The sequence below is a fragment of the Lepeophtheirus salmonis genome, chromosome 10 (assembly GCF_016086655.4).
Source record: "Lepeophtheirus salmonis chromosome 10, UVic_Lsal_1.4, whole genome shotgun sequence".
Lineage (NCBI taxonomy): Eukaryota > Metazoa > Arthropoda > Copepoda > Siphonostomatoida > Caligidae > Lepeophtheirus > Lepeophtheirus salmonis.
This window is the reverse complement of record NC_052140.2, coordinates 6079585-6092385: the sequence shown is the minus strand read 5'-3', so window position 1 is coordinate 6092385 and position 12801 is coordinate 6079585.

The window sequence follows — 12801 nt, the reverse complement described above, 5'->3', positions numbered from 1 at the left end:
TTTATTACAATGCAAATATGGCAAGCGCAGATGATTGGCCACGTCGACGTCTTATTTAACGCCGCTTGATTATTTTCTTTGGGGTTACGTTAAGTCGTTGGTCTACACCAATAAGCCAGCGACGTTGGAAGATCTCAAAGAAAATATCGAACTAAAATTGCTGCAATGTCAGCCAATTTATTGGAAAGAGTAGTGAAAAAATGGGTTCAGTGATTGGACTTCGGTAAACGTGATCGTGGTGGTCGTGCTAGAGAAATCGATTTTTATAAATAAAGATACATGTTTATAATTTGTACTGAAAAATAAATTTGCCAACCGTTTTTGTTTTATTCATACAAAAATTGAAGTCTTCTTAATGAAAAACTCTATTTAAAAAAATTATTTTTTTATAAGCTTTTTCGTAATCATAAAACTCATGGTCAAAAAGAAAGGAACTAATTCCAAAATATTCGCCTCTCCTTTCACATACTAAAATTTAAATCTATTTAGTAAGTTATTACTTTTCAAATTTGATCCTCATGTACAAAATTATACAACATTTGGTGATAACAATAACTTAAGCAATATAGTTTTATTTGTAGCTTTGAAGATTGGTATATGAACTTTTATTTCTTGATATTTATAATAGTTTTACACAGGATAAGAATATTAATTAAGTATTAATGTTTTAATCCACATTTAATGAGTATCTCCTTATAGCAAAGAAATTGAGTAAAAGTTTTTTTATTATGAACAAAGTAATAACAAACAGTTACTTGACAACTAAATCATTTATATGATTCCTCTTAAAAACCAAAATAACATTCTTTATCATTATGTTGCATCTATTTTAGACTAGTTAAATAATTATAAATTTAAGGACGCATATAAATTGGGTGTAAAAGTCGTTCTATGTAAAAATGTTTTCTAAATGACGTCATTATCAATCAATTAGAATAAATATTTTGATTTTACATAAATTAAGAACAATGTCAAGATATTATCGTGCTTGAAATAATAAGTGAAATAAAAAGTTTTGAGCGTTTTTTGTACCTTAATTTGACAACAAAATTGACATAGTTAGGATTATCCGATTTAAATCAAATATGCACCGTTTCGTTTTGTAACTTTTGTTCATTTCGAAGGTAATTTCATACATCTGCGATTGAATAAGTCTTAATCCCTATTGGTAAAAAACTTAATTAACTCATTTTCACAAGTCTTTCTGAAGCCTAGTTTGTAACAAAAATGTGTGTCCTCGTGTTGTCTTGATGTAATACAACACCCATTCCATTGACCAATTCTTCCCCTTTTGGTTGATCACTTGCTTCAATCTGATCAGTTGTTGACAATATAGGTCCAAATTGAGTGTATTGCCTGACGGGAGAAGCTCATAGTGGATTAACCTTCTTGGTTGTTAATCCAGGACTGGCGATCGTTTGAGCTGCTTCACCGTGCTTTGACCAGGATCTTTTTCGGGCCATACATCGAGCTTCTTTTTAAGACCAGCCATATGCAAATGGTTCATAACGGTTTTGTGGCTAATTTTTAGATCCTGGACACTGGAAAAAGTGTTCAATTGCCGGTCCAACTCTACAATTTCCATTATTTTGTCGACATTTTCGATTATTTGCCCACCAGAACTTGCCTCTATTTAAATTATCTAGATAATTTTTTAGATGCATATATGTTGTTGGTACGTTATTTGAAGTTTATAACACAATATTTTTTTTATTCATAATACTACTACTAAGGTTAGAAGAGGCAATAATAAGAGTTTTTTTTTGTTTTTTGGGCGTGGGGGTTACTATTTACTTTCTTAGCCAGATTGATATAGTGCGAAGAATCCAAGAGAATGATCAGAATCTTTTACGACAACAACAAAACAAATAAAATATAATAAATTAGTATATAGAAGTATTTTCTGAATTTTTTTTTTAATTTGTTCATTTACAATGGGATTTCCCTCCTCCTCCTTAGCCGGGCAACGGCGGGTAATCCTTAGCTAGTATTCTTATAAATCACTATGATTACACAACTGGCGAAAGATTAATTTTTTTTTCTACTAATTTGAAAATGAAATAAAATTGTAAAAAATGAATGGAAATAAGTAACATCAAGGATCACAAAAACATTTACTATGGAAATTTAATTTGTAGACCTTATACTTTACAAGATATTTAATTTTGCACTGAACAAAACTCTCGAATCGAGTAAGATTCTTGAGCAATGCGGTGTCTTAGTAAATAATAAATAGATTTTTTTGCTTATGTAATATTAAGTAAAGTACTCAGGACGACAGACGAAATAGAAATTAACTAATAAATAGGTCTTTTTGTATTTGATTACCTTGAAGGTAATATGTTGTCATTAAATATGTTGTAGGGAGATTTTTGGGATTTTTTAGATCCTAGTGGACTACTATACTCGCTTTTTGCCAGGTTCCTATTCTTTATTGCTTCTATCTGGTCTTCAATGACAGATTTATCCAATTCGTTAAGGGTAAATCTTTCAACTTTTCTTAATGCTAAGGTTTTACTCTTCATTTAAGTTATTTACATTTTTTACAGGGTTAATACTTTGTTTTGGATTTAGAAGTATCCCCACTAATTATTTTTTGGCTTTTATTTTGCTCTGATATTTTACTAGACTGATTGTCCTCTAGAGGCTCCACTGTTATGCTTGATTGTAAAGAGCCACTAATTTGAAGATTGTCATGTTCTATTTCGAACTCCTTATCGGTCTGAAGTGTATTACTTTCATCAATAATACATCTTGCTTTTAAAACTACTGCCCCATCCAGTTGATCTTCTAGTAGAGATGACAGCTTTTGGAGAAAGACAGATTTATACTCAAAAATCTGGAGCCTTTTATTAGTATATTTACAAACTGAGAACATCTTTGACATTGTTGGCGTACTCCACTAAACCTCAATCTAACCAGGCAATCCCCCACAGATATTATTTGTGGTACATTGAATGGACGTCCTTCAAACAAACTTGTAATTCTTCAATTTATTTTTTGCAACAGGATCATCGATATTTGAATCGGGGTAAAAATCAACCACTTTAGTATTATTTTTTATCCAGTTGTAGTTGTAGTATCACCAATGCATCAAGAAGATACAAATAATGAGGAAAATACAATAGAATAACCATCTAATGATTTACATCTTCCTAAAATCAGTGAAGATGAAGGATTTATTTATGTTGCTGGATATATGTGGCCAAATAGTTACATCAAAAATTTCCCGCTCTGGGGTATAATACTTCCAGCATCCAAGTTCCTCCAAGTCTACGACTTAAAACATTGTCAAGAGGGGGACTGCTTCAACCATCGCAATCTTTTTTGGAATTTTGAAAAAAAAAAAATAGAAAAGCATTTCATTAAGTTTCATGGGAACTTTTTTGACAACGAACCATATGTGATGGATTGACTCATCAGCATAATTGTAGAAAGGATCCTAAGGAAAAATATATACAGTTATTAATAAATTATTGGCACTGGTACATTCATTAGACTAAAGTATATTAATATTGGAAACATAAGTAGCATAAAAAGAAAAACAGCAAGTATCGTGCGAAAAAAACTGCTCATTTCATTAGTTAAAAAATAGAGACGGAAGTTGTTCTAACTAAGTCCAAAAAACTTGTCAAGCAATTCCTCGGAAATTGGATGGCCAACATTTTTTTTCGGAGTAAAAGAGTTCTTCTTTAACACAACTTTAATGCTATTGGGAGCCAAGTTTTCTTCTTGTGTCAAATCCACAAAAGTAAATATGAAAACTGTTTGACTGTGAATTAATCAGTTCTATTTAAATAAAGTATTAGTTTTAAGATACTTAAGTTTAATTAAATCATTACATAACAATGTATAGTATGATTTTTTTTTAAATTTATGATCCCTAGTACATGTATCTATGTTGCACTTTATCACTATGACCTATTCTTTAATGCCGGGAGTGACGAAGTAACACGATCTTTTGTTAGATTGAACTACACACATTCTCCAAGGAGTCTTCATCTAGTATCTTCTAATTGATGAAGAATACCTATGATAATTTATAGACATCCGAACAAATGAAAGTAACTATAAATAACTTATAAGTGATTACAATATATATGTGGATTGAATATATTGTTCTTGGATTGAAAAAAAGAAATGATGATGACAAGGCTGAAGAGTTAACACAGAATAAGTAATAAGCCTTGAATTTAATTTTCCTAATGGATTTGAGTGAAATCCGACAATCTTCTTCGTTCCTTGCTGTATTCCACTATGGCAAAGGGATCCTCTGTAGAAACTGAGACTTAGCTACATATGCTTCACTACTACGTGGAAGATCCTCAATGGGTTTGAATGTCTTTTAATAAAATTTGACAACCTTGTCAAATTGTAGAATCAAGAATGTAGATTGTTTCTTTTTTATACGATGGAAAATATAAATAAAACACGCAAATACTTATACACTATGACGTCACTATTAAAAGCGTTGTGAAAGTCAAACATCAGTCGTTAACACGCTATGGTATAACCTTTTATTTCTATTAACCTATGCCCCAGTGTTCTTTTTTCTTTGTACTCGTAGTCTTAATAGGCAAATATTTATGGATTTAACTGATAATAATTAATTCATCGAAGCCCCAGATGTTTATCAATATTGTTATTATGGCTACATAAAACTTTGATCTACTCACTCGAATATTTGGTAATGTGTCTGTATAAGGTATCTTTTATTTAAGTAAAGAGACACTAAATATCTCTTGAGCGCTTTTCTTCGCAACACTCTTAACAGATTTTAAAAAAGCTTTAGACATTTGATCTTTTAAGTACATAACCCAACAATGGTACATAAATGGATTTCCAGATAAATTCGTAGATATGATATCGGCTATTTTACGACACACATCAACGTGAGTTGATATTCTGGGAGCATATTTCAAATTTGTAATACACAAAGGTGTCAAACAAGGAGATTTGTTATCTCCAACCCTCTTGATAATCGCTATTAACGGTTTGTGGAATAAAATCAGGCTAAATAATGCATTCAAAGGTCTGCAAATCAAACACTGTCTGTTAAAGTCGGTACTGTATAGTGATGATCTTAACTTGTTTCTGACAGGATCTGAAGTAGAAATAACACAGTCCATCAATGCTTTGTTCGTAACCATTAATTATATCTCAATAAATCCTTAAAAGACCCAAATTATCTCTAATTGTGATTGTGAATCGAGAGTTTCTTTCGACGAACTAGACATCACTCGACCAGCTGCCGTACTTGGTGTTGAAATTTCCACAGATTCTTTAGTCCATCCGGACCATATCCTTATAAGTTTTCTATTTTACTCTTCGTCATTCATGAGCACATCCACACTGTTAATTACACATTACACTGATGATCCTCATGAATAAAAAAATAATGACAACAATCTTCAGGTTGCCAAAAAAAAGCAATACTCACACACTCAAAAATACTACACAATTTACAACCCCATTTATATCCTTCGATTGAGGCCAACTTGTACTCAAAAATACTACACAATTTACAACCCCATTTATATCCTTCGATTGAGGCCAACTTGTTTGATTATATGAAAGCAATTTTGAAGAAAAATGAATGAACGAAAAATAACATTTTTTTTCAATGTCCCATTGAAACGTTTGTATGATAAATTACAGGTATGCTCATACCACAATATCTACAATAATTATACATTTAAGAAATAATTTTTCCACATGATGGATTACTCGTGTATAAAAAGATAAATGTTTACAAATATAGATACAAATTACAAGCACAAAAGATCTCTATGGGCAAGTATACAAAACCTGTTGTTTTTTAAATCAATTCATACAGGACACAAATTTATATAATTTTACAACTTTGCAGTTTTTTAAACATTCTTAACAAATAAATGCATACAGTTAAAAACTAAAAACTGCTCCAACATAAATTGCCAAATTTCATTGGAAAATATTCACTAGCATTGGAAATATGAGGTTTTCAGTTTTGTGGACAATATCACTTTATAATTTAATGGAAAAAAATTATGTTATGATATTTTAACTATTTACTATAAACATACATGTGAGTTTGATAAAAGATGCTTTCAAATAGATTTCATTTTAATCATAGGCAGAGTTTGCAGGGAGGGGACGGGGGAACCAGGTCCTCTGATAGCCAAGATTTGTTTTGCAGGAGGGGGGCTATTTTAAATCCGAAACCAGTTTAACCCTTCATATCTTGGTAACCGTGATACCTATGTTTATGAAAATTAGTTAATCAGATTCAACTGACAACATTGTATAAGTGTATGGTCATTATTGGGTGCCTCAGTATTGAGTGTACGATCTAGGATGAAATAACTACCTTATATTATAATTCTAGACAGCTTAAACTGATGTTAAAAGTGACTAATTCATACTATACTTTATAATGGGAAAAACAGAGTAATTGGAACCGGATTTATTCTGAAAAAAAAAAAAAAAAGATTTTAAATACGTATTTATTTTGAGCAAAGGAAATGTGGGCTCCTACATATCCAGATCTGAACCCCTTGGAATACTAAGTGTGGGGTGTCTTGGAGAGAGAGTCGGATAAAGGTGCACATAACACTATTGGCTTCTTGTGGATTTTATTCTCGAGGAAGTGGCCAACATGGACAAGGAGTTCCTCATCAAGGCCTGTCCCATGTTCGGAGACAGATTAGAGGCTGTGGTTAAAGATGTAGGGGGTTGGTTCGCGTGATTTTCTTCACTATGGTTCCCGTCATGTAAAAGAGAAAGATTTGTCAATTCCCAATTTATTTTGGGAAATAAATTGTAATATACTTTATCCTTAAATTTTCTGGATTTAAAATCCCCACCTTGTATATAAATATATAAGGTTGGGGAGATAGTGATTCCCTATTTTTGCCATATTTTCAGAGCTTAATTAAAGTATTCGAATCATCAAATTTAAGCTGTTCTGATCGAGAAATTGTTGGCAACGAGAATCAAACATCATAATGCGCTTTTCGTTCAAGCGTTTCCTTATTAGGAAAAAATTCCAGAACCAACTTTCATAGGACTCTATTGAGGCCAAATTTGTACCCTCAAGTGCGTTGGCCATTGTTAGGAACATGTGGTAGTCGCTTGCTTCTAGGTCCGGACTGTAGTGTGCATGCAAAGGAACTTCCGATCCTAGCTCACGGAGTTTCTAGAGTGTCATCAAAGATGTGTACGGCCTTGTGTTGTTTTGATGACACACGATTAATCCCCTATTGACAAATACTGACTGCTTCTGATCAATTGCAATTTTCAAATTGTCGAGTTGTTCACAGGAGAGGGCAGAGTTGAGCATTTGGCCATAGGTTAACATTTCATAGTAGATTATTCCCTGCCAATCCCTCCAAACACATACCTACACTTTCCGGGTAGTCAATCCTGTCATGGCCACAGTCTAGGCCACTTTGTTGCCTTTCAAACATAACTTCTGTTGCTTGACAATCTGCTTCAGAAATGGATCGATTTGGTTTCGATTCGCAGATTGAAATTGAATCCATAATTATTGTAAATTTACTAGGTCGTTTCTGCCGTGTTTTTCCTTTTCAGGTAATAAAGTGTAAAATATTTTGAACATCTTCATGTAAGAAGGTCACAAAAAAAGCTCAGGAGGGGTGAAAAAGAGTGAAAGGCCCTCTCTAGGAGTACCAGAACATTATTCAATCGCTAAGACCCAGGCCTTCCTGAGAGACAAATTTCCGGATATTTGTGACCTCGACATGCAGCTACCCTCATCTCCAGACGGGAACGACTTGGAATATTTTACCAAGACACATCTCGAGAAGAGGGTGTATGCTACTCCTCACAGGTGTATGCAGTCTCTAGAGGCTTCCATCAAGAAGGAGTGGAGCAAGCTCGAGTCTTATTACATAATCAAGGTCTGCAAAATATTGAGGACTCGTATTGAGGCAATTATTAGAGCTGAAATCATACATATTGAATAAAGATTGTTGATAGAACTATTTTCAAATGATTTTGTAAATAAATGTTCTCACAAAACCTTTTCTTTAAGTTTTACTCTTGAAAAATTGAAAAAAATAAAAGGTTTTTTTGGAGCCCCCTAGAAACTAGGCTTCACGTTCAAATCGAGTCGCAAGCCATATCTATCGAATTCAAGTCAAGTTGCGAATCTTTGACTGGGAGATAAAGTTGAGTAGCAAGTGTTTAAAATATGGACTCGAATCCAGATCGAGTTACTTTTTTCGATTCCGAATTCATACTTCAAATAACTAATCCATTTCACCTTAGATGGGGGTTGTAACTCTCTGGAGTAACGGGAGGATTTTTCCTTTTCCCATATGAGTAATTTTTTCTTTTATGTTTTCATTGATATATATGAGTTAAATAAGTCTTTTATATACAGGGCGTTGTGCTCAAATCGGTGCTTGCGTACGCAGGGAATTTTCTTATAATACAGCTGTCTGATGGCGTCTCTTTTTTTGGCGGCAGAAAGGTTGTTACTTCAATAAATATAAATAATGTTTTGGGAATCATGGCGACAACTCCTCCAGATGTAAAGAAGCATAAATTAACAACGTTGAGCTATGAAGATAATTTTTGTACACAACAACAACGAGGTTTCAAACTGGAAGATCTCAAATGGGACTGCCACCCCAATCCGGACCGTGCAACAAGACTTGGCACCTCTTCATGTCTTAGAGAGGTCACTGAAGTAGCAGAGTGAGCAATATTATGAGCTCATTGTGGTTTGTATCTTAATCTAATGGATTATTTTGTGTAAGGTATTATGCATAAAAAACAAATTAAACATCTCATACCATGAAGGAATCCAACCAGGAGAGAATGATCAACATGCCAAGGAACTATTTTTTCCTCTTTCTGGACCCCCATATCCAGGCGGTGATTAATGCTGGATGCAAATACATTACATGAGCTTTTTTTTAAACATTATTCCGTACAATTCAAGCCATTTTTTAAGTAAATCCGCCTAAAAATGAAGCCTCAGTGACATTTTTTTTTTTGAGAAATGCGTCGATTTGATCTTACCACCCGGTATTGTGTTTAACATTTTTTAAATGTCCAAAAACATATTTCAGGGAAGTTGATCTTTCTCACACTTTTTAGTTTACTTATTTTAATCTTAAGTATTATTTTTTACACCATTTTGATTTTTTAAAATTTTAAATAAAAGACACATTACTTACCATAGATAGTATTGTTGAATGTGTTTATTTCCAAAGAATTACCTTTGAAATGGGTATTTAATACAAATTATGCACTAAGCACTTGTACTCGAAAGCTTTCCCATCTCAGTCAATTTTTCTTTTATGTTTACAATAATAAATAAGAGTAACATCAGGCCTGAATATATTGTGTTCAACATTTATAAAATGTCAATATACAAATTTCAGCAAAAATCGGTCATTTCTCACATTTTTTTTCAAAAATTAATTTTTAAAATTTTTTGTTTTGAGAGTGTTTTTAAATTTTTAACAAAAAACTAATTACTCAGCAGTATTGGCCGTAATTCATTTTATCGCCCCAAAATCCTATTACACAGGTAGCTGATGTTAACAAGGGTCTTAATTAGTAATACTATGTTTTGCTCCTGGCTTATCCTTGCGCTCTTACAAAAAAAGCAATATATATCTATAAGATACTTGAATCCTCCCTCCCCTCTTTGCCCCAAAATTCTTACTGGGAAGAGATAGAATTCACTCCAGTTAAGAACCACTGCACTAGAAAGTATTATGAAAACAAAGAAACGGATGAAATGGATTTGTTCATAATTTTTGACTGTTAACTTTCGCATGTGAAGTAAAAATTTTCATCCTGATCCATTTTATTATAAAAATTAAATAATATTAAATATATTCTACTAAAAAATATTAATATATTATTTTCTTTGTACTTGTCAAGGACAACCCTCTCCTTTTATTATTTTGTATTTCTTTCAAGAATGCAATTGTTAAGACAGTGAATATTAAAATTCACTAAAAAAAGGAATGCCCAAAAACTTGATGACGTCATTAGCAAGAACCAGCTCCAATATCAATTTATAATTGAATGTGTGAGTAACCCCATACCACGACATTGATACTGGTTCATCGAACAAGACCAGTTAGTAACTAACTCAATTTGAATATCACTATCTATTCATTAAGTATAGTGAATCATCATTGAAAGTTGAATAAATCAAAAGCAAATTAAATCACTATTCATAATGATTCGTATATATTTTCTTATTAACATAATATATGTTTTCCTATTAAAATGTTATTCATTATTTATTCTGAAACAAAGTCATTTTCTTTGCCCTTTCCATGACTGTCAAAAAAATACTTTGTGGATCAATACCATTTTTTTAACTGACGCCAAACACTTCTGGCTAGCCAACAAAACATAAAACAACGTCCTATTTACGTAAGCACATCTGTTGCTAGTGCTCAATAATCGTTGTTAAATAATGAATGTACGCTCTATGTAGAAAAAGATATGAAAATTCTTTATTAAAAACCTATTTTCCTCACAAAAAATACAAAATTCTAATTCTAAAAATTATATTTCTCCTAACATAGATTTTTTGTTCTGAAATATATACTTTGAAAAATTTGTATTTTAATTGTGGTGAAAATTTATTTATGACCTTCCCTAGATAAGTCGTACATCATAATTTATGCAAATACAAATATGAGGCCCGTCAACACAAAGGCAATATTTCAATATATACATAAATAAACTTGAAAGGGTTACCTGGCGTTGCTCAGGCCAAGGTGGGAGTGGGAAATCACAGTGATAATTGTTAATGGGATTTCTATTTAATGCTTAGACACCTTCGGTGAATGAGAATATTATTATAAGACGGGGCCTGTCATAAATATGTACTCGTATATAATGAATATAACAAAAATTGTGTTATATACTTCAAATAACTTACCAATATACATGTATAAAAATTTTGTCTAGATGAGAAGTCCATCTTTTACTTTTTTTTAAAAATAAATTGCCAAATAGAAATTTGCCAAAAATAAAATTTGCAATCAATTTTTTGCACTAATTTTACAACACAAAAAATATATATATTTATTGGTAGTGTAAAGAGGAATACAAATCTACCAAAAATAAAATTGTACATGAAAAAGGAAAAAAGTTACGCATAATAATTTTGTCGAAAAAATTACCCTCGATAAGTAGTTCTTTTATGCAAATATTGCAAAGAAATATGTTATAAAATGTTTGGGAAATTGAAAATGTGACAGTATACAATTAGAGTCTACAATTTTGTGTACAAAATGAATTGTTTTGTAAAAAAATTGACTTGGATGAAAAAAAGAAAAAAAATTGATAAGTTATTCAAAAAATGACAGATATTTCAGTTAATCATCAGTTTTTATGTTTCAAACGTAAATGCAAATAAATTTCCACACAAATTTGTAGAAACTTTAATTTTTCTACGAATCCAATGTTCCTAAGAAAAACCATTTCTTTTCACCAAAAAAAAAATGGAAGTATATTTTTATATAAGTTTTTATATTAAAGAAAAAATATGAAATAATTTTAGAAATGAGTTCAGCTTGGGATATGGTAACAATTTTAGTTCATCTACCATCTCGTAAACTACATCTCGGCCTTTCCCAAGACTCCAGTCTTTGTCATTTTCCCTCCATATGGAATGCAATAAAGACATTTTCCGGTGGGATTACTAGCACCACTAAACCATGAAACCGAACCTTCCCCCTTATAAATTGTTTTAGTGGATGAGGGCCTAAATTATCTCTTAAGAAAAGTCCATATATTTTTATGCCATAGCTTAAAACAGAGAGAGAGAAAGTAAAAAAAAAATTGTCAAATAAAATTTCTCTTGAGAGTAGGATCCCAAATTTGGGGTCGGTGTTCCTCAATGGAGAAGAATGTATTTGTGAGGGGAATCAGGTTTTTTCATGGAAACCCTGATGACTCATTGCAGACCCGTTGTGAGTGAGGGATTCAAAAATCAGACACTCAAGGGAAGTCTTACAAAATGAAATCCTAGTGGCCAGAAGCAGTTCAGTTGCAATTTCGTTGCCAGGATTCCTCTCCACAAATACACTCTTCTCCATTGACAAATACCGATCCCGAATTAGGGATCCTACTCTCAAGATGGATTTCATTTCACACTTTTTAAGCACAGGTGCTTACTTTCTTTCTTTTTCCATTTTTGTTTCCTTCATTTTCTTAGCCTTTGTACTTATCTCTTGAGATCAATTAAATGTGTAATGAGTATTATCCTTGAAATATTGTTGTGGCTTTATTTTAAATTGACAATGATACAGAGCGGTTTTTAAAAAAATTTAATGTCAAAATTATATATTTATAATGGTAATATTTGATGATTCTCAGATACACTTTTTTTTAATTCAAAATGATGTTATAGGGAAAATCACAAAGGCATTTGTGATAAAGGCAATCTATTTCCGGTGTTGAGTTATGAATCATGTCTGTCTTTGCACTTTGATATTTACACTACTTTGATTGAATCAACTCTGATCCTACTTATATTTTGTTTATTCAAAATATTTCAGTAATATATCTCTTTTCTAGCTTTTGGTAATTGAGTTGACAGGACACTACAATGTATAGGTTAGTAATATATTTGTTAATAAATATTCTTCAACTATTATAATTAATAAATGTAGTACAGGGATAGTTCTATACCAAGTGGATTTAAATTATAAACAAAAGTACTCCAGATGTCCATATGAGCAATGATGCTTTATCGAGGGGATTGAAAACCCATGAAGAACCCATAAATGGGACTGATTTTACAAATGAAGGACC